Source organism: Gallus gallus, chromosome 7 (assembly GCF_016699485.2).
Source record: "Gallus gallus isolate bGalGal1 chromosome 7, bGalGal1.mat.broiler.GRCg7b, whole genome shotgun sequence".
NCBI lineage: Eukaryota > Metazoa > Chordata > Aves > Galliformes > Phasianidae > Gallus > Gallus gallus.
The window spans coordinates 6054630-6076591 of record NC_052538.1 but is presented as its reverse complement, the minus strand read 5'-3'; the positions used below and the strand labels follow the sequence as shown (position 1 = coordinate 6076591).

Sequence of the window (21962 nt, the reverse complement as noted above, 5' to 3'; positions counted from 1 at the left end):
TAAAGCCATTACTGCTCATCCTATCACTGACCCGACCCCCACTTTGATACAATCTCCCTTCAGGAGTTGTAGAGAGCAAAAAGGTCTCCCCTGAGACTCCTTCAGAAAAATCTAATAGAAGTCCTATTTTCAAAGGTTTTTTAGATTTTACTTTTTTATCTCTTTTCTTTTGTTTTCCTTTTTAGGACTTTCCTCATCTTACACCCTGCCAGGAACTGCTCAGGCTCTGGGGTAACGTCAGGTTCCTGCAAGTGCTAGAGAGCTTCCTGGTGGCCCAGTGCTTCACACCAGCATCCCCCTGCTTTTGTGGTGCCTTTGAACCACTTATAAATAGATCGTGCCCATGCAACTGTTCCATGTGTAACCATGGGACCAAGGGGAAGTGGCTCAGATCTCAGGCACAATGTACAGGCTCTGGTGTCATCCCGCCCATCCATCAGTGCTGAAACCCTTATGAAATCCAGAAGAGATTCTGACATGCGATTGCTCGCTCCATCCTGGGGGCGGGGAGAGAATTTTTTTTTTAGGAAAGCAAGCGAGCAAGCAAACTGGCAGAACTCCTGCCACAAGGAATGAATTTGCACACACACTTTGATCCCTTTATGATTTTTTTATTTGTGTTAGCCACATCCTCTTCGCTGCACCACTCAGCAAAAGATGCTTTAAATTAGATGAGGCTTGGAAAACACTCTCTTTGTGGCTCCCTCCCCCCAGCCTTGCCTGCCCTCAGGGCTTAGCATCGGTCTGGTAGCCAGAGCCTTGCCTAACATGAAACTGGCACAAATGAAAAGGCGGATAAATAAACGTCCAGGAATCTTGTTTGTCATATTTAATCCATCACGTTTCCCAAACAGCCTGGTCAAAAAATTCTGCAGCAGTGTTTACATCATCCTGATTGAAAGCTACATCCGTGCATATAAATACCATTCCTGGATGTAGCTCCAGTTTCACACGGAGGCAGCTATCAGCCTTGTCTGCCCTCACCACTGAAAGAAGAAAAAAAAATGTTTGAATTTCTTCATTCCCCCATTCCTGCCCAATCCAGCACTCGCACATTCATTTTTTTTTCCCCTCCTCTTCCTTAAGTATCCCAGTGAGCATTGCCCAATGCTGTGATTTCTGGGTATGCTCAGTGAGCAATGGGCAAGTGGAATTCATTAGACCACGGGGAAATGGTTAATCAGTGCGCTAATGAAAGTGGCACAACACAAGCATTGAAACATGCAACCTGGCAGGGCTTGGTGTCATCACATGCCATACACCTGGCACTTGGCTGGGAGCAACAACCATGTCCCTAGCTGGGAAAGAAAACCAGGAGCACAGGTCAAACCAATGCAAATGAATGAGAGATATTTCCCACTTTAATGACCAGGAGGCAAAACTGGAAGAGGAAAGAAGCAGTTCCACCATTTGACCAAGGAGAGAGACAGTTGTTGATCCTACATCAAGACAAACAATGGCAAAGTGATAACGATGATGAAGCTCAGAAAGGAACACAGAGTCCCAAACCTCCCCATGCCATGATCCACAAAACATTTCCCAACAGAATGAACAGAGAAGGGAAAAATCAAAAAGGAAAAAGATGGAAAGAAAAAGAATTCCAACCTGCCTGGGATAAGATGGTACATCTTGTCACAAACAGAGTGTTTAACTTACGGCTTCTTTTGTTAAAAGAAAACCAATCAAATCTGTCTGTTTCCATTCCAACCTCCTTCCCTCCACTTCAGCTTATTTTTCCTGTGGCCAAAATTGTTCATCGTGCTGGATGCAAATCATCCCCTGCAAATTGCATTTTTCCATGGTAAATGTTTTCACCAGAGAATGTCCCGCTATGCTGCCTCCAGAGGTTTTCATCCCATTTGGACACACATAATGGCGTGAAACACTTTGCTCACTCAGCTCCATTTGCAGAGTGAACCCAACGTTGCAATGTACTGTTTGTACGTTAATGCATTGCAATGACACTGGCACACTTATTTGGTGGAAATGGGCACAATATTTGATTGCACTCTTGGCAGCACTGTCCAGAGGTTGGACTTTGACTTCTAGTCTGCCTGTCTCCAGTTTCTTTGCAAAGGCTTTGAAAAACTGGGCTGTGACCCAGCCATCCCCTTAGGTTTGGGCTTGTTTCTGAGTTCTTATAGTTGAAAACATCCAGCTGCAAAAGGAAATAGCACCTGCTTTATTCAGCTTAGCAGCACAGACATTTCCCAGGAGCCTCCTTGTGCCCCTTGGAATAAAAATAAGGTTGTCAGATGATGCACCACAGATAAATCAGCATTGTGACTGCCAGAAAATACCCACCTCTCTATTTTTATAGGTGTCATTAGCATCCCTGCTTCTGAAATTAGGACCTTACAGAGACATAGGACACTGCTTTCTCAAATAACAGCAAACCATATAACTTTATAAGAAGTTTTTAATCCCAGTAAAAGAAGCGAGACCGTAAACCCATTTTTACCCTTCCTCCTTCACCTCTTGCCTACTCAAAAGCAGGAGCTGCTTCTGGCCTCCAGATGTCCAACCCACAAGCTCTTCCCTTTTGCTATTTTTGCTGCACGCTTTGATCTTTTGCAAATGCTGCCTGGGGGGGAGTAGGGGCTGGGGCTGTTGATGCTGCACCCTGGGCTGCTCCATCCATGCCCCAGCCAAGCTCCTCATCTTCCTCTGCCCTTGCTGCAAAGGGAGGTAAGCAGACATACCCCTCTCCAAGGGTGGGGTGGAAAATGGGAGGAGAGGATGCGAAGAGGGCAGAAGAATGGGCACGGAGGGGACCTGGCTGCAAGCTCCCACCTCAAATCATGGATCGCAAAAGATGGCACTCCTTAACCTCTGCCTCCCTTCTTCAGAACAGTTATCTTTCTTATCAGCTCAGACTTTCTTTTCCCTGAGCTGAGAGTTGGGCAGCGCAGCAACAAAGATGGGGCAATGTGCTGTGTATAGTGGTGCACGCACAGTGGCATGGAAATCACATACCAACCCCACAAACCCTGCAAGAGATGGGATGGATTCCCTTGCAGCTGAATCACACCCAGAGCAGCATCTCCATTAAATACAATTTATATTATACTATAATTGTTACATAACATATTATCATGGAATCATTAAGGCTGGAAAAGACCACTAAGATCATCCAGTCCAACTGGTGATATCACACTGTCTCTGGAGGTGTTCCAGAACCGTGGGGATGTGGCACTGAGGGACGTGGTCAGCGGGCATGGTGGGGTTGGGCTGACAGTTGGGCTTGATGATCTTAGTGGCCTTTTCCAACCATAGTGATTGTATGATTTGCCCAACCTCTGCATTACAGATCTCTCCTGGCCAACAACGTCCCTGTAAGGACTGAGGTGAGGAAACATTTACGTATGCTGCATGGACAAAGGTGGGAAAAGACAGGAAGCAGAACCCACTCTGAAAAGCTGTTGTTCCTTGTACCCTCAGAGAACCTGAGGAACAGACAAAAAACTGGCAAGCAGGCATAATGCTATAATGGGCTGATAATAGTAGGGTGGCAAAGTCTTTGGCTGCAGCAAATGAGAGTGAGCCCAAGTGCAGCAGCCACAGATGCAAAAATGAAAGAAAAGAGCTATTTGCCTTTAGAAGGCCTCAGGTAGGCAGACAAGAGATGCCCTCACCTCCACTGCCAACCCTTAAATGAGGTCTGGGAAGGGGTGGCTCCATCCCTTCCAATCACTCAGGTGCACTGCATGCACCTGAGCTCCCCTGGGTTGGCCCTGCCTTTCCACCAGGTGCTCCATCACTGCTTCAGGCTGTGACTCAGCATTTCCACTACAGCAGATACTTGGTGCTTAAATTGCTCCAGCTTTAAAATAAGAATCACAAAAGCAATTTCAATCACTATGAGTGTAGAGATATCATAGAAAAGCAAACTGGGACATCTCTGCCCTTTAATTTCCAAGCTGATCATTGTACTTTAACAGGAAATACTCCAGTGCAGTGAGCTCCAGGACAAGCTGCTTTCCCATAGACTTTTCATTTTTTGACCAGAAAAACAAATGTGAGGTCAAATTCATGTGCATTTTCCTAAAGGTAGGAAATTTAAGGCCTGACTGTGTCATCCTTACATTGTGTAGCTGGCATGAGACTGAGGAGGTGACTTTAAAGCTCTAAGTCAAGGGAATAATGGGAATAAATGTAGGCATGTATGTGTGGTCCCCTATGCCTGCACACGCAGCCCATCTGGGCATCCTTGCAAGCCCAGTGTTCCAGCTCAGAGCTGCAGAGAATACCATCAACATTGTGCAAACAGGTGCTTCTTATATGTGTGTGTATATATATGTGGATATATATATACATATATCCCTGATGTGGCATTGAAACGACTTGCTCTCCATCTAAAAGCTTCAGCTTTGCCCTGAAGGCAAAGCGGGGCTGTGATGTGCATTACAGACAGATACCACCACAGAAATCTCTCCTGCAGCTGCAGTGACTCTTTCCCTTGCAAACCTATCAGCTCAAGATCAGCATTTGCTCCCTCCCAGTGAATTCCTGCGTCTCCACTGGCTGCATATTTGTGGCTGTTTAGTATTCCTTATTTAGGCATTGGCAGAAACAAAGAATAAGTGAACATAAGAACACATATGCTGAGAAATGCAGTGCTGAAGGGTATCCCACCCTTAATTTAAATAGTAGAACTAAAATATCTCGTGTGTGTACACACATACGCACATATGTCATGGTACTTAAGCAAACGTTAGATCCGCAGACCACTAAGCATTTGCTTCTCCTGTGTCACATTTGGAAGAGTGCTAATGCCTTATGGGAAATGTGGAAAATGTAAATATTTTGTTCCAAAGCAACATAGCTCACCACTGTACTTTTTCAGCTTTCTCCTCCTTTGCAGCAAACAGCAAGCGAATAATGCACCAAGTGCATGACAAACTAATTGTATCCTATTGTACTGGCTATAAAACCACGCAGCCAAATGGATTGCTAGGCTATAGCTGCAAGAATTGATCTCAAATCAGCCTGCTTCAGGGCTTGGTAGAAGGTCAAACTGGGAAGGAGGGGATGGTGTCCACAGCAGAAGCTGCCAGTTCAAGGCCACCAGCCTTCAGGGCTGTTCTCCCAAGGGGACACAAGAATAAGACTGCCACAAGAATAAGACTGCCTAACAAACAGCAGCTATCTAATCATATGATCATTCAAGTTGGAAAAGACCTCTCAGATCCCCAAGTCCAACCCCAGCCCACCCCACCATGCCCACTGCCCACATCCCTCAGTGCCACATCTCCATGGTTCTGGAACACCTCTAGGGATGGCGATCCCACCACCTCCCTGGGCAGCCCATTCCAGTGCCTCACTGCTCTTTCTGAGAAGAAACTGTTCGTAATATCCGACCTTAACCTCCCCTGAATATTTCACTTAGCATCACTGCCTTCAGGAGCTGGGGACTGTTGGTGAAGCAGCGTGCCAGGCCAGCAGAGGTTATCGCTTTAACAGGTTCCTACTGAGCTGTGCTTTATGGCACTCCCCTGCATTACTGGATATATCCTGGCTTTCCATGGAGCAAGTGCTTTTGCCAAAAGGGTTACTATTACCTCAACGACTACTCATTATAGGAGGGCACCAAGCAGTGGTGACGGAGGAATTTTCCATGCTTTCCTGCCACGCTGGGGAGAGCAGCACTGATGCACTGAAAATCTTCTGAAAGCAATATCAGATTCCTCAGTCATATCTTCACCCACCAATTTCACTGCATGATTAAGGTTGTTATTTATATTACACTTGAGCCAGTGGAAGGGCTCCATGTGCCTCAGAGCCCTTTTTGTGCAGTGATTTCCATTCTCTTCGGTCAGAGCCAGCTGTGATGGGGCAGGGTGGCTTCTCCTGGACAGCCACCAACCCCACAGGGTTACAGTGACCTCCAAGGCTGCCGAGGGTTAAAATGCATGGGGGAATGAGTGCTCTAAAGAAGAATTTATGAACCCTAATAAAACTGCTGGAGGAGGAAAGATAATCAGGACAAACTGAAAAATGTTTCAGCGTTTGCATTCTTCCACCTTCTGTCCTAGCGGCTGTGAGACGGTCTCCCTCATGTCCTGCCAAGAAAAGAAATGGCCATAAAACTGCTGATATCATTTTCAGTCCACCCCCAATCTGAATCTGCTAACCTCATCCCTGCTTCCCGCTTGGAGAGTAGGAAATGGTTCAGGTTAAATTAGCGTGGAAGCTGGAAAGCCTGGAATTGGAATCATTTCCCTGCTGGCCCTCAGTGGGCTCCAAAGGGAAAAGCCTCCGGGCAGAACTGGAGAATGAAACCTCCTGCCAGGCCTTCTCCCACTTACACGTCCCAGCACTGCACCTTGCAGGTTCTGCTTTAGCACTTAGCTGGTGCTGGGAGAGGTGGTTTTGCTTTCCTTCAGCCTTTGCAAAGGGACTTCCAGGGCAAACAAAATAATTGGCTCAGACGAATGCGAGAGCAAAAAGGCATCACTTGGCAGGTGGGAACATCACCTTTCCCATTGCCAAGGGACACCCTCTTGATGGAAACTTGCTCGCTGCCTCTCCAGCCTCCAGCGCCAGGCTTACTGCCTGGGAGATGGCAGCACTCCTTGAGAACAGCCTTTGTGCCTTCACTTTTCAGGATTTTATATACTTAAATATAGGGGTGGGATCCCCAGAAAGACCAAAAGGAGCTGAGTATACAGTTCTGCTCCAAAGAAGAGATGAAAGCTTCCTAGAAGCAGCTACAAGTTGAACAGAGAGGTGCTGGAACAAGGAGGAGGGATGCACAAGGTATTCAAGGCATCTATAGATCGAGGCATCTGCAGATGGACAGGAGGCAATTGTAGCACTCCTACAAGGCTGTTTGGAGACACAGCCCCACGCCCACCCTGACATTTGTCACGCAGCACATCCTCCTTCCCTTTGCACTCACACATTGGTATTGCTGAGAAAATAGATGCCCAGAGTGTCCCCAGAGGTCCCAGAGGAAATGGCTTTAGAGGACTCCAGTGGATGCATAAAATAACTTCCACTTCAAGGCAGGCGTTTGCTCAGCACTTGCGGGCCTGAGACAGATCAAACACTTCCGAGCAGCTCCCAAGTTATTGGTCCTCCAGCTCAGATGTTCCCAGCCAAATCTTTATCCTCCGCTTCTAAAAGCTGGTTCCACTTTACAGTCAGGAATAAAATCCCTAAAAATACACAGTGATGGATGAGCAATACTTTCCCCACTCCGTGAGGGCCTGGCACTGGGCTGGAAGCCAGGACACAAAGCCATCTCCTGCAAAGGGGCAGAGCAGTTGTGTCCAGACCCCTCGAGTGCTTTGAGTGTCAGACCCAGCCCAGCACTGCTGCCTTTGCAAGCCGACCCTTGGGGCACAGGCACACCAGCAAAGCTGTCTAACTAATGAGCGTCTGCACAACACATTTTTCATTCTTGTGACCCTTCGTCTCTCATTTTCCAGCAAGATTCAACCAGCCTCTGTGGATGGGTGACTTACTGATACCTGGTTTCCATCTCAGCCCGGATCAGTCAAATTTTTGAATGGGCTGAGATACTGCAGGGCTTCAGAAACGGGGATGGGAAGAGCAGATTAATCCTGCTGGCCACAACCTTCACACTTTGAGAAAAGGCCATGTGCAGCCCAGAGAAAAATAGCACAAGGTAAAATAGCTCTCTCACTCAGAGTGCTATGCTAATCTACACCAGCTGGTGCTCCGATAATATTTTGATAAAATCCCATTTTGAGATTTTTCCCTCCCCCACCCCTTCCCTGCCCTTTTCTTGTGTCATAGCTCTGGCATGGTATAAAGGGGAACATATGTAGCAGACATAAATGCCAGATGAAAGAAGAGGGAAATATAGAAAAGTCGAGGAGGATAAGAAAGCACTCAGCTGCACCGACACATCCACACCCAGCTACCAGCCATACCTAAAGCTGTATTCTCCACTCTCCAAATCCATCCCATGCACAGAGCCTCACTGTTCCCGCAGCCTTGTTTGTGGCACTACATGAACACAGAGCTCAGAGAAATCTGTACCAAGATCTGTAGGACTTGTGTTAGCAAGTTGTGATCATGCATTCCACTAAGGAAATGAACAAGAATGGCCTTGACCATTCACTACATTTCAGCAAGCACCTAGAGATGCTTTGCAGAAGTCAACAATTTTGGCCATCGCAAGGAATGTTGCCAGCCTCCCAGACAAACATGGCCATTCTGTCATATCCAAAGAAGGGAGATTTCAGGTTTTATATCAGTTTCACACTGATTGCAAGGTATGGGAAGGCCTAGGGTCACGACACAGCCTCCCGGACAAACATGGCCATTCTGTCATATCCAAAGAAGGGAGATTTCAGGTTTTATATCAGTTTCACACTGATTGCAAGGTATGGGAAGGCCTAGGGTCACGACACAGACAAGGGGCTGACAACAGGAGATGATGAAGGACAGGGCTGCAGGTAAGTCCGTAAATAAGCCTGAGGTCCACCCAGGAGGCAAAGACAAGAGCATGTAGCTCTGTTGTGAGGTAAAATGGAGACCCTGAGCCCAAGGGAAGAGGGTTTATGAGTTGGGGATTCCAGATGTGGCTACTTGGGGGAATTAAGGCCCATTGGTACCATCCAGAATCTGACACAGAAACATCCGTCAAGTCCAATCCTCCTGGGTTATGGGCAACGCTCTTTCCTTGGTATATTAGTTGACCTCTGTCTCTCACATAGTGTGCCTGAGCATGTCTGCAGTGCAAACCTCAGTGACGGCTACACTGCAGATAGAGTGCTGTCCAACTCCTTCATTGCTCTGGAAGATGCAAAAGCATGGGGTGGATGTTCTGTGCACTGAGCCCCATTAGCTGGTTCATGGATGAAAGCTTCTGGAAGTCCACTGCTTGCCTCCATCTGTCATTTATCTGCATTCCTCCCACGGAGCCAGCAGAGTTTATTTTTTTTAACCTACTGTTGGATAATAAGACAGATGTCCACACTGGGTCTCGTTTTGAATAGATCTAAACTAAAAACAAATGTATTTAGAGGGGATGAATAAATGTGTGTGTTTTTCCTGTTCCAGAATGTCTGACTAATGCAAGAAAGAATGGCTGGATCCCATTTTATTTTTTGAGGGAGCTACCTTAGAGATGGGAAAGTGAAGTACCCATTGAAGTACCAACTGAAGTAAAGGGATATTCAGAGTAAGAAGTGACTTTTGTGATGTTTCCATAGGGCAAAGTAAAATGTGAGACGATATTGATGAAAATGTGCAAAATGCAAGAGAAGTGGTGTTTTCCTGCTGCCTCCCAGCTAGGTCTTCTGGGATGGGCTGAAGTCACCCAGCACAGAGGTGAAGTGTTTGGATGGGGAACAGGGCACCACTTTGATGGAAGCTGAGTTACTTACGGAGGAAGGACATGTTGTCAGATTCCTTTCAAAGCCCAAGGTAGCATTGCTAAGGTGGAGATCAACTCTTGAACAGAGATCAGAACCACCTAGGATCAGGGAAAAACAAAAAGAAGAAAACAAGCAGGGGTGACGTGAAGTAGCAGAGGAAGGCTCAGATCAAAGGAGAAGGGCAGCCCCAGAGCCACCACACTGCCTCTGAAGACAAAGAGCTGTCTGGTTCTGGTGGGGTTTCCCCCGCCGGTCCCAACGCACGCCCTCGCATGTGGGGTCTGTTTGGACAGCTGGGTGTCACTGACCCCAGGTGCTCAGAGTGCTCAGTGGGCTCAGCAGTGCCGGCAGCTCAACGGGGGGGCTGCCCAAAGTGTGTGTGTGTGTGGTCAGGGCACCACGCTCCCTCCCAGAGCAAGGGATTACAGACAGCATAGCTGAGAAAGTCAGAATGCTTCAGAAGGAAGCAGGAGAATTCAGCAGTGCAACTGCCTAACGTTAATCAATAGGGTCTACTTTACCTTCTTTTAAAGCAGTCATTAGTGATGCATTTGCATTTATCTCATGCCCTTGAAGTCTTAGATATCTCTGATGTCTTCCTGTCCACATGGATCTTTCTACAGCTGAAAAGGGCAATCAGATCAGCCCAGCCCAGGCTTGCAAAAGGAGGAGAAGCAAGTCATCTGTCACCTCTCAAATATAGGAGTGGGAGCCAGCATCCTAGGACAGACATCTGTCAGGGAGGGGGATGGCTGGGAAACACAGGGACCTGAGGACTGGGTGCTCATCTTCATCGGTGGGATGCAAGCAAGTCCCATCCCAGCTCTCTCTCCTAGTTTCCAGCTGCCAGAACCTTTTGTTGTATGCTTTCATATGGCAAAAATGGATCCCTCTCCCTAGAAAATCAGACAAAAAAAGGTTCAGAGTTGGGAGGAGGAAAGCAAGACTTGAGATGGTAAAGTACAAAATTCACTGGGTAGGAATTTCAGCAGAAGCAAATTCTCCTCTTTACAGACAAAAAGCAAAGGAAGTGCAGATGAAGGACCTCTGAGACCTCAGGACCTCTGAGAATTTGTCAGGGAAAGTCCTCCTTGATGCTGCACCACAGCTGCCTCTTTCCCCTCTAGGACAAACTCATAGGCATTGCAACGTGGAGGGTCTTTGCCTAACGAAAGTGCTGTGAGAGCTGCTGCTGACACCAGGATTGGCAGAATGATAGCTCACTGCAAGTGACAGGCATGTCACGTTGCTTAACCAAACTGTCGAAGTGTCACTGTGTTTAAGTCTCTTCCTTATCCTAGCTGTGTTTTGGCATTTAGTCCATTCTACCCCAAAATCTGGTTCAGAACCAGAAAACAATGTGTATCAGTTCTTACCCTCCAGATCTACCCTCCTTCTAAAGTAGATGAAACTTCTCCATTTGGGAATCCTCACCTATCTGCTTCTTCCCCATGCTGGAGACCTTTGGCTTCACCCATTTCTTCCTGCAGATGACTGCAGCCTCTTCCTGTTGGGGTTTAACAATGCTTCTGCTGTCTCTGGTTAAGATTTCCAAAGCTGTCTAATGGTCCTGATGTCTGAGGGAGTCCTGTTCAGACATTAGCTGTCATGGAAGCTTAACACTGAGAGGGACCATCAGTGAGTGGTCTCTCGCTCAGCCCTGCTCAGAGCAGCTTTAGTTTCAAAGTTTGACCAGATCTCTCAGTGCCTCCTCTGCTCTAATTCCGAAAGTCTCCAGGGAAATTCAGTATTTAAGCCACTGTCCAGAGCATCAGTTGAGTCCAGGCATCTCCTATTCTCCAGCAGCTGTGAAAATCCCCGTCCTAATCTCCACTTTGGAACTGTCAGATCCAAATCTCAATGGCATTCACTGACTACCACTTGCTTTATTAGCAGAAACTGATGCAGCAAGCATGCCATGCTGGATGACTCCAAACATCATTTCAACATTTGGAAGACATTGCTGCCCTCTGGCACTCCTGAGTGTGAGAAACAGCTGAACTCCTGAGGCCACAATGTCACCCTAAGTGAGGTCCTTCTGAAACTCCTCTCCCTGTTTTAATTTCCCTTAGCACATTACTCGCCCTAAGAGCTTTGCTTCACTTGTTAGGTTTGGCATCTCTTTTGTACTATTTTTGGAGGATTCCAGAACACGTTTCTGATTTTGGCCATCTTCATCTTCTTATAATTACTAATAATATTTTTCCTTCCACTCACTGGATTCATTCCCATGTTGGCTGCAAGGCTTCAACACCAATGACTGTTTAATTCAACCTTCCTCTCTTTCAGGAGCACCTTCTCATAACACTGCTGCAAGTCCGTGGAAAATAAAATCTTGGAGAACTGAGAGTTCTGATTTAGGGCTTGCAAAGCACCTTTAAATTTATCCCAGCGCATTCCTTCTTTCATAAATGCTTTCCATCCCTCTTCCATGAAATAGAAGGGCCCCCATGCCGTGTGCTTGACAGGACACAGGGAGAGGTCCAAACCTCAGGAAGCCTAAAATAGACTTTTTTTTTTTCCTCCTGAAATGCTGGGATTTGGGAGTTTGATGCAGTGGGGTATCATTATTAGAGCAGAAGGGATATTTGGAGCTGTCCTAATCTAAACAAGCCTCTTGCAGTTTAGATCACCCCAAATTTATTTCTTAAGCACCAGGAATCAAGAGAAATCCTGAGGTTCCATCAAGGAAAGACTAAGAGTGGACGTGTCTACCAGAACTAGGGAAGCAAAAACTGGAAGAAGAAAATGTTTACCCAAGTATGATAAATATTTCCCATTGCTTCCTTTGGTGTTCAACTGCGTTCAGTCTTCAGCTTCATGATACAGAAAAGTCCACTGTCTTTTACTTCTGGCAAATAAATAAAAAGACAAGAAGCAGTAAGCTTAGGTAAAATTAAGGCTATCTAATCATGGCCTTTGGAATCCCTATGCCTCACAAAGCAAGGATGCAGTTCCTTCTGTCTTCAGCACTTGGTCTTCAGGCTCCATGTTATCATCTTGGAAAGCTGACCAAACCTCACCAGGTGCTCTCAAGGCAATGACAGCTCAGTCCCTCTGCTGTATGAGAACACGTTTCTATGGATGCCTGCATTCACACTGACTTCAGTGCTGCTGGTCTGCCAACAGATAAGTCAGGTCAGAAGCTGATATGGATGGAGCAGGGAGGACATCTCCATTGGCCCATGTATTGACAACACGCAGCACATCAGACACACAGAAAGGAAAGTTATTCACCCCAGCTGAGTAAACATCAGGCTGCAGCTGGCCAGAAAACAGGCTCTGAGAGATAAAGGACCTGCACAAAGGAAGATGGAGGGAAAGAAAGAGATTTCTGAAGGCAAACGCAATATTCACTTCAAGTCAATACAATCAAATCCCTGGATATGGTCTACCAAGTCTGATCTCAGTGACGGAACCCACAGCTGGGGAGGATGAGAGTAAGGCACATATGATTGACAACCACAATCATTTCTCAGTATGCAGAGACACAGGCAGATTGGAGATATGGAAGGCTACTGAAGATAAGGAGGCTGGAACAGATCATTATAGCCAGTGCTCCAGCTGCCATGAAGATGCTGGTGGCTCAAAGGAAATGCCTCTCAGAATCTAAACCTATCAGATGCTATCAAAATTCCTAAAAATGTGATAAAGTGAATGCATACAAATAGCTGTGCTGTGGAGGAACCTAGCTCCAAGCTGTATATATCATGTTCCATCAGCTAAAGGAAAGAATTGCCCCAAGGCTGATTTCCATCTATGTGGGTTAGGCCACTCACAGTTATCAGAACCCCCTCCGCTCCGCTCCGCTCCCCTCCCCTCCCCTCCGCTCCCCTCCCCTCCCCTCCGCTCCCCTCCCCTCCCCTCCCCTCCCCTCCCCTCCCCTCCCCTCCCCTTCCCTTCCCTTCCCTTCCCTTCCCTTCCCTCCCCTTCCCTTCCCTTCCCTTCCCTTCCCTTCCCTTCCCTTCCCTTCCCTTCCCTTCCCTTCCCTTCCCTTCCCTTCCCTTCCCTTCCCTTCCCTTCCCTTCCCTTCCCTTCCCTTCCCTTCCCTTCCCTTCCCTTCCCTTCCCTTCCCTTCCCTTCCCTTCCCTTCCCTTCCCTTCCCTTCCCTTCCCTTCCCTTCCCTTCCCTTCCCTTCCCTTCCCTGTCTGAAACAGTGTTTTTTTGCTGTCAAGTATGCCATGATATGCAAGAAACTCCACCAACAAAAAGGAAGATATACAACAAATATTAACATTGCAGACAGGATATATGCAACGTATATGCATCCTTTTTTTTCTCCTGCCTATATGTGCTCTTATGCAAAATTAAAAAAAGAACGTGTTTTGAAAAAAACTCCCATATCATCTAAGAAAAGGATAAACGGGAAAATAAGATGCTTGCCAAATGGAAAAGTAAGAAACCAGCGAAGTGATAAGTGTTATTCCCAACAGGCTTCCCTGGGGACAGGGGAGATCTTCAGGGCAGGAGGAAATGAAGGATGCCATTAGAGAAGGTAGCTGATACGGGCCCTTATAAAACCTTCCCAAGGAATCTGCCTTGGCGATTTTTCCCACAGCATTACACAACACAGCGTAATAAAAATGTCAGCAATGAAATAACACAGCTTGTCCTCAGAATCCCACCTCCCCACCACCTTTCCTGACTGAAGAAGTATGATGATATGTTAAGGCACCAGCGAGTTTTCCAATAGTAAAACAGGGGAAAACTTCATTTTGGACACCTGGAATCCAACACAACCTAGGCTGTGAGTGGAAGAAATGCACCTGCCTCCACATAATGGCTGCACTGTGCAATCAGGTGAAAATTCACCTTTTTTTTTTTTTTTTTTTTTTTTTGTGGCTGCGATATGAACTTGAACTCGGTATTCCTGCCTGCCCTACCAAAAGTTTCCCCAGACCTCCATAAAACCATGCTGTGCAACAGGCCAGCCTGAAGTGATTTATAGCTCTGGGTGAAAATCAGAAGAAATTCAGTTGTTTCTCATTCAAGCTCGAAACTAAGTGAACTTTGGCAGAGTTCTGCTTGGGTTTTGCTTTGGGTGAAACCAAAATACCAAGGGGGGATGAGGAAAGAGTGGAGAGAGAAACCAGGTACACCAAAGTGGAAAACTGTTTTCTTGAACTCAAGTGAACCCAATCCACTGACCTTCACACACATCCAAGGCTCCCTCTACACCAGCTTATAGCGCATAAATCTAACACTGAACTTGGAACTGAGCTTCAACGTGGCTTAAACCACATGCAATTAGCTCGACTTGGGGACCTGGTTAGATCCTGCCTGCACATTGATGTCTAACTGGGACAAAACTCGTGTTGCCAGTAGCTGTTGCCACTTTTGCAGCGGGATGTAGACTGGGGCCACATGCACAGAAAAACTGCATGCTCAGGCTATTCAGAAAGGCAGGAAAACTGTTCACTGTAAGGACTAAATGCATTCAAGAAGCTCATGTGCTTTCTGATTGTGCTGTAGCAGGCATCAGTAAATGTGACTAGCTGAAATCGATGCCAAAAAAATATAAGCTGGGGTGGGGGGAGTGCTGGAGCCCATAAGTATTTAAAAAGAAAACATAACCTGGAAACATTTGCCAAGTGAAACCAGACTTTGGTGATTATTTCATAATTATTCATGGTTAAGGGGCCAGAAAAAAAAATTTGGTATTTTAAATGATCTTGTTTGTTTGTTTGTTTGAGTACAATTGCTAATGGTGATGGTTAATGGAAAAAAAAAACAACACAGGGATATGTGTGTAACTGACATACAGTCCTCACCTCCTCTGCATGAGGTTCCACCAGCAAAAGCCATAGCCCTATTGCTACAGGCCTCACGTGAATTTTATCCATAAACTGATCTTTCAAATCCTGGGTAGCTGCCAGAAATACCTCTATTAAAACTAATAAAAAATAGATACAATACAAAATAAAAGACAAAGAAGACATCCTGAAGGGTTATTAAATCTTTTTCTCAGCGAGCCATTTTGTGTCTCTGCTGTTGGCAAGGAGGGCAAGGCAAAAAAAAGGCACATTGCTTTCTCATCTTTTAAATACGTGGTTCTAAGAATTCTTGTGGGATGCTCTGAAGTTGCTTTGATCCCACTTGAAGTTCTGCCTTCAATCTGAAAGGAGTCCAAATGTGCTTGTGAGCAACAAACCTCTGACCACTCTAACTGTCCCAAAGCAGAATGCAGGGACCCAAGCTTCTCCTAATGCTCTCCCAGCATTCCTGTCTGCTGTCTGTGAATACCCAAAGAAAACTTCCTTAGCTGTAAAAATGCACCATACTGCCCTACACATCCACTTTTGTTATCAAGAACAACAGCAGATATAAAAGACGAAGGTTGTGAAAGGTTATGAGCTCTACCTTATTAGCAAGGATAAATTCTTCACTTCTTCCCTTCAGGGACACCTTGAGTTTTCAGCTCTATATTCCAAGAGAAGCCAGCAGGACTCCATCTATCAATGATCTTCAGCAATATAATGTACTAGCTCAGCTAACAGTCCTCGCGGCTTAGGAAGTGACAAAGTGACAGGTTTTTCCTAACATTCATGCTAAGTCACTTAAGTACTTCTGAACACACTTTTCTAAGCAGGAACATGTAGAGTCAAAAGTCAAAAGTGTGGCCTGTTTCCCTCAAACTGTGGCCTTGGGCAGGGATCACAACATCCCAGATGTGATGTCTCAGGCATATCTAATGGTAGTACTGCAGTTCCTACCATTCTCTTGGTTCCTGGAAGAGAAACTGCCACCTGGGGCTGTTCCTGGCAGACAAGGCAATTCCTGATTTGTCTGGGTGAACCTTGGTAAAATCACTCATCAGACCACCTATGCAAAAGTTGAGAATTCTTGTTCAGTGGTAAAGACTGTGTCAGAACATCTTAAGATGACACACTGGAACAGGTTGCCCAGAGAGGTTGTGGATGCCCCATCCCTGGAGGCATTCAGGGCCAGGCTGGATGTGGCTCTGGGCAGCCTGGTCTGGTGGTTTGTGATCCTGCACATAGCGGGGGGGAGGTTGAAACTAGATGATCTTTGAGGTCCTTTTCAACCCAGGCCATTCTATGAAGATCCTTAAAATTAGATCTTAAGTACACCTCTCCATCTATCCCTCTTCTTCCTCCATCCCCAGGCGCTATTAGAGAACAATGATCCCAAATTAATCAAGGATAGTAGAGTCCTCATCTGTGGGCCTGGATAGAGGATTTAAGAGCAAAAGGCAAGTCTGCTTCCTCTCTGAAAGCCAGAATCTAGTCAGATATCGGAACAGGCTGCCCAGGTGTGCGCTGGAGACACACTAGAGGTGTTGAACAAACGTGGAGATGGGGTACTGAGGGACACAATCAGTGGGCATGGTGGGGGTGGGTTGGTGGTTGGACTAGATGATCTTAGAGGTCTTTTCCAACCTTAGTGATTCTTCGATTCCATTCTATCTCTAGTATCCTTCTAGAGCAGCGGTGGGAGACTTGGCAGCATAACTCACCAGTACTGTAGCAGCAATGTCTTTGAGCAATGGAATCCACTCCAGGATGTCAGAAACATTTTTTTTTCCATCCAATAGCCATATCCTGGCCCATGTGAATGAGACCCTTGGGGAGGATTGTGTCCTTTCATGGCAGCATGGTGAAAGCACCTGCTTAAACTACAGCTGACAGGTACAGGGCAGGAATTACAGAAATCTTTCAAAGAGGAAGGACAAACAAGCACAGGGGTTCGTTTTCTGGAGACCAGCTGGTTCAAGTCCTCCTACCTGGACAAGTGATCTGCCTTTCCTGGGAAGAAACAGATAGGACAGTTTTGGGACCCTGTGGAGAAATTGGAGGGTGTGGAGATTCCTAGAGAAACTGTTCAAGACTTACTGGTTGCTGCCACTTTACAAAGAGGGCCGATGACAACTACAGGAAGAGCAGCAGCCTCCTCACTGGTCGCCACTCCAGGAGGGCCCAGCAGCCAGAGGAGCAGCACTTGGCTGCAGCAGGGTCCCCCCAGGGATGCTCTATCTTTGCAAACGGGTCCAGATCCATATGGTGACACTCACTGCTTGGAAAGGCCCTGTTCAGGCAATAACTGTCAAAGGGGCATTTTGACAACTGCCTTGTTGCAATTGCCAACAGGCACTGACATAGCTGAATTTATACCAAAGCTTTATCTGTTGCCTGCAATTCTAATTTGTGGTTTGTAGGCCATAAAACTCCAAGTTTTCCAGGCAGGAAAAAAAAAGTGACAATTGACTGTTACTGCTGCTTCTCTTTTTTTTCCACTAGAGCTGTTCCTCATGCAGTTGTAACCAAATAGTAACCAAATAGACCGCCTAATGGCCAGTGCTGTTTATTCCAAAACAGTATGGATTTCCCATTTGTAATTCAAAAACCATAGGGTGTAACTTTCCTTGCTTGGCATGAAACATGGTCATGATTCTAGGATACACAGAGACAGTCCTGAGGAAAACTGCTTTTGCCTAAAGAGAGATCAATGAGGAATAAGCTGTCTTTCACTTTGGTGAGTGATGTATTTTAAAAGCACCTCCAGCCTAAGCTTCAAAACAGCCATTTGTTTCCCATAGTGAATATTTACTAGACTTTACACAGCTATTGCCTGTCCTACATTCATTTTTCTTAGTGGCCCCATGCATAGCCAGTTTCCATTTACACTTGAAATTGTTTTTTGAAACAAGCTTCATCAATACCAAACTAAAAGGAAACCACATAATTAGAAAATCTTAGCATCTTTTCCTGTGAGATATAGGAGAAAATCAGAACAATCTCAAGGAGAATGAAGGAAATTTCTGCATGAGGAGTACTAAGAATTGCAATAAAATGCACGAAAATAAAGTGGTCTCTTCTCAAGTGACAAGTGGAATACAGCCTCAAGATGCACCAGGGGAGGTTCAGATTGCACCATCATAAAGAATTTATAGGGTGGTCAGGCAATGGAAGGGCTGCTCAGGGAGGTGGTAGAGTACCTGTCCCTGGAGGTGTTTAAGAGATGTGTGGATGTGGCACGTGAGGACATGGCTTAGAGATTGGACTTGATGATCTCATGGATCTTTTCCAATCTAAATGATTCTGTGATTCTCTGACTCCATGCCTTACAGAGAAGCAGGTTCAATGCACATCTCCAGGAGTGGTTTAGACAAGGCTTGTCCCCTCCCAGAGCAAAGCAGTGGGATTCCCTTTAGACTCCCTGGAGGCATTCAAGGCCAGGCTGGATGTGTCTCTGGGCAGCCTGGTCTGGTGGTTGGTGACCCTGCACATAGCAGGGGGTTTAAAACTAGATGAGCATTGTGGTCCTTTTCAACCCAGGCCATTCTATGATTCTAAGATTCTGTGATTCCCTTTTCAGTAAGTGCTTTGGAACACAACCAATGAGAGGCCTCACAGGCCGTGTTCGTATGAGACAAGACAAGGAGCACTGCAGCCCGTGTGGGCACAGGGCTGCTCCATGCCCAGGAGACCAGGGCAGAAGAAAAGGCAAAGCCCAGGGTCCCCAGCACCCAGTGGGAATGCAGTGAGCACCCAGGCAGCTGTGGGGTGGGACGGCCAGGCAGAAGCACGAGGCCCAGCCTAGGAGCGGCTCAAGGGGCCACAAAGCGTTTTGGCATGCAGGCCCTCCTCGGGAGCCAAGGGGCAGAGTGGAAAAGCTTCCTCACAGGCAAATTACCTCGGCGGGAAGCGAAAAGATATTCCCATTGCCTGCAAAGCTGCATGCCAAGTCTGGTGTTTGTTTGTGTCTGTGTTTATTTCTCAGAGACTTTCTTTCTCTGCACCCCAGGGAACTGTCTGGATGCGAGCTCTGGCCCTCTCATGGAACAAGGATTAACTCCTGGATCCTGGCAGTACTGAGATCAGCTCCTGCTCAACTGTAGGCTGACAAAATGACCACAAGCCAGAAGACACCCAAAAAGCAGATGCTGCATGCCTCCCATCTGTCCAGAGGACCAAATAAGCTGGGTGTATCCCCCATCTTCTCTGCGCTTGGTTTATCAACTGGTTTATCATTGCCCAAGCCACAGCTGTCTGGGGCCATTTCTGTCCTGTGGTGACTTTCAGCATGCTGATTATTTCCAGCATGAACCAAGACCACCGTGGACTTGTAGGGCCCCTGATTCAGAGTGCCCTGTTGAATTTGAAGGCAGGGAGGCAGTTCAGAAGCAAGAGCAAAAGGCGCAGCTCTGTCTCAGAATTCACAATAAAACGGTGTTTGCTTGAGACCAGATTTCCATTGGGTTTTTGAATTCCTGAACTGATTAAAATCTTCTGGTACAAATTGATTTTTCTCCTCCGATGGACCATGCTGACTCCCATAAAGGGAGGCTCTGACCTATTCTTTTAGAGGCTACTTTTAAGAGCATGAGTAATAGCTGAAACACGTGAGGACTTCAACATTTGGGGTAGTTTCGTGAAAAATCCTTTCTCCCTACCCCACTGGGGATAAACCAACGTCAGCACTTAGTTGCATGGAAATGAATCGCCAGCCGTGGGCTTTCCGCATCCCAACATCACACATTCCTGCTAGCGATGAATCACAAGGAGCACACATGGCACTTGCCCACAGCGACCTAGCTGGGACCTGGTGAGATCTGAGTAGAAAAGGTGACGTGAAGGAAAAACCTGAGTCACTGAGAAAATGGGGAGTCCATCTCAGGTCTGGAGGCTCCCTGGCTCGCACGTTCCCATGGGACCCATGTGCTGCTGAGTTCAGCATGCATCTGAGTCACATCAAACCATAGAGCTTGTTGCCCTCTCCCTTTTCTTGTTACTGTCTACAGAGAAGGCAAATGGGAAGTTTTAGGCCTTTATCTTGAAGACAAAATGCTGGATAGTTGCCTGGACAGAAACTTCAAGTTACCTTCCTGAGAGCAGCAGATGCTGCACTGCAGAGCAGAGCTCTAGAGTTGAAATGCCAACTGCTCAAGAGCCAAACACGCACCCAAGCAGACAAGGCTATTTATCCAATTCCCCTTAGTAGCCTAAACCCCATTTGAAAGCAAGGTGGTCTGTGGAAGAACAGAAGATCCATTTGATTTGCAATCTAAACTTCTAATGACATTCATGGCATATGAACTATTTTCCATGGAAATCTATCTGCAGATATGCAAGCCAGATGCACTGATTTAATTAGCCCGCGTAACATCTTTAGTTATGTTTCAACATCTGACCCATGCTAAAAAGACCGGGTACTTCAAAGCCATGTGACTCATTTTTCATAAAAGAGAAAAGAAAAAACAGAAAGCCAAATTCACAGCGGACACCCATTGACATCCCCTTCGCCAGCCTATTTACCATTTCCACAGACGCTGGAAACGAATGCATCGCCAGTTAGATCATTTCTTCCAAATGGCAGGGTGGTGTTGTCCATATTCGTGCTGGACCCTGAAGAAGGTCCCACGTCAATGCACATTGAGCCAAGGCTATCCAGCGGGTTCTGTGCTGGTTTGAAGTGGAATGGTGCATACTCAGTATGTAGCCGCAGCATTTTAAATGCTGGGGAGCAAACACAAATCCACAGCACTTCACAATGGCAAAGAACCTTTTCTCAGTGCTATGGAAATCTCAATGCTCAAACTTTCTTTAACAGTCCTACTTCTTATCTTTTAGCTATAACATTATAGGATTTATCTGTATCTGCACTCTTTTCTTTTGGCCCCTCTCCATACGGTTGCACATGTACAGAGCAAAGAGAAACAGGGTTTGTGCACCAGCAATGGGAACAGTAAAACTTCCTGGACTTGTTTGCATTGGCACAACGTGCTTCACTGGCATCTTTGCATCATTCATAGTCTACAACGCATAAAATACTTACGATTGTCACTAAACCAAAAGTTTACGGACTAAACCCAAAGTTCACTGAACTCCCTGCAAGAACAACTCCTGGTAAGATGGACCAAACCGTCTCAGGATGCCAGGTTCTCAACCTACAAAGTTCAGACAGGCTATAGGCAATAGTTCTGCTTTGAGGAAAGGGTACTTGGACAGGACGCCACAGTGCTGTGCCATGAAATCCACATAACTGCTGAAGAAGGGAGGGAAAGAGCAGCCAGCACATGTGAACATGCAGATGACCCACCTCCAGACAGGTGGTAGCCACCAGCTCTGGGGAAGCAGAAATCTGCTTTGGTGCTCTGGCTTTAAGAAAGTTGCACTAATGGAGGCTGGTCATTATAGGAACTGATATCAGGAGAGGAGCTGTGGTAATTGAAAACTTCTGCTTTCCAAGGTAGTATTTATAGGAGGCTTTAATGGTCGCTTTGATGAAGTAAGGACTCAGATGCCCTTAAACAACAGAAGGTCTTACAACACATTTACTTTAAAGGAAAATTCCTTTTCAGCTCAACGAGAAGAATCTGGAGGTGAGTGTCTAAGTGCTAGGGTGGTGCTGAGATGTGAGGAAGTCTTCACAAAGCATTATACAATGTCACAAAGACTGTAGCCCCTCCAGACAGTTCTCATTATAATAAAAAAAAAAATACTATTCGACGTCACGTTATATTTCTTTCAGTGGAAATGAATGGAAGGAAGTCATTTGAAAGAAAAGCCTTTTCACAAAAATATAAATTTTGTGAAACATAGCACTTTGTATTGTCAGTAGAATTGTTGGGGTTGATTTTATTTCATG

General features: G+C 46.2%; 1 long non-coding RNA gene across 1 annotated transcript; it reads right to left on the bottom strand.

Annotated features, from left to right (window-relative positions):
- Positions 1-1075: 1075 nt before the first annotated feature.
- On the bottom strand, positions 1076-13122 carry LOC121111298. The gene is made up of 2 exons (XR_005861534.1): positions 12110-13122; positions 1076-10249 (listed from the first exon to the last, which is right to left on the bottom strand). It is a non-coding gene; the product is annotated as an uncharacterized LOC121111298 (long non-coding RNA).
- Positions 13123-21962: the final 8840 nt, after the last annotated feature.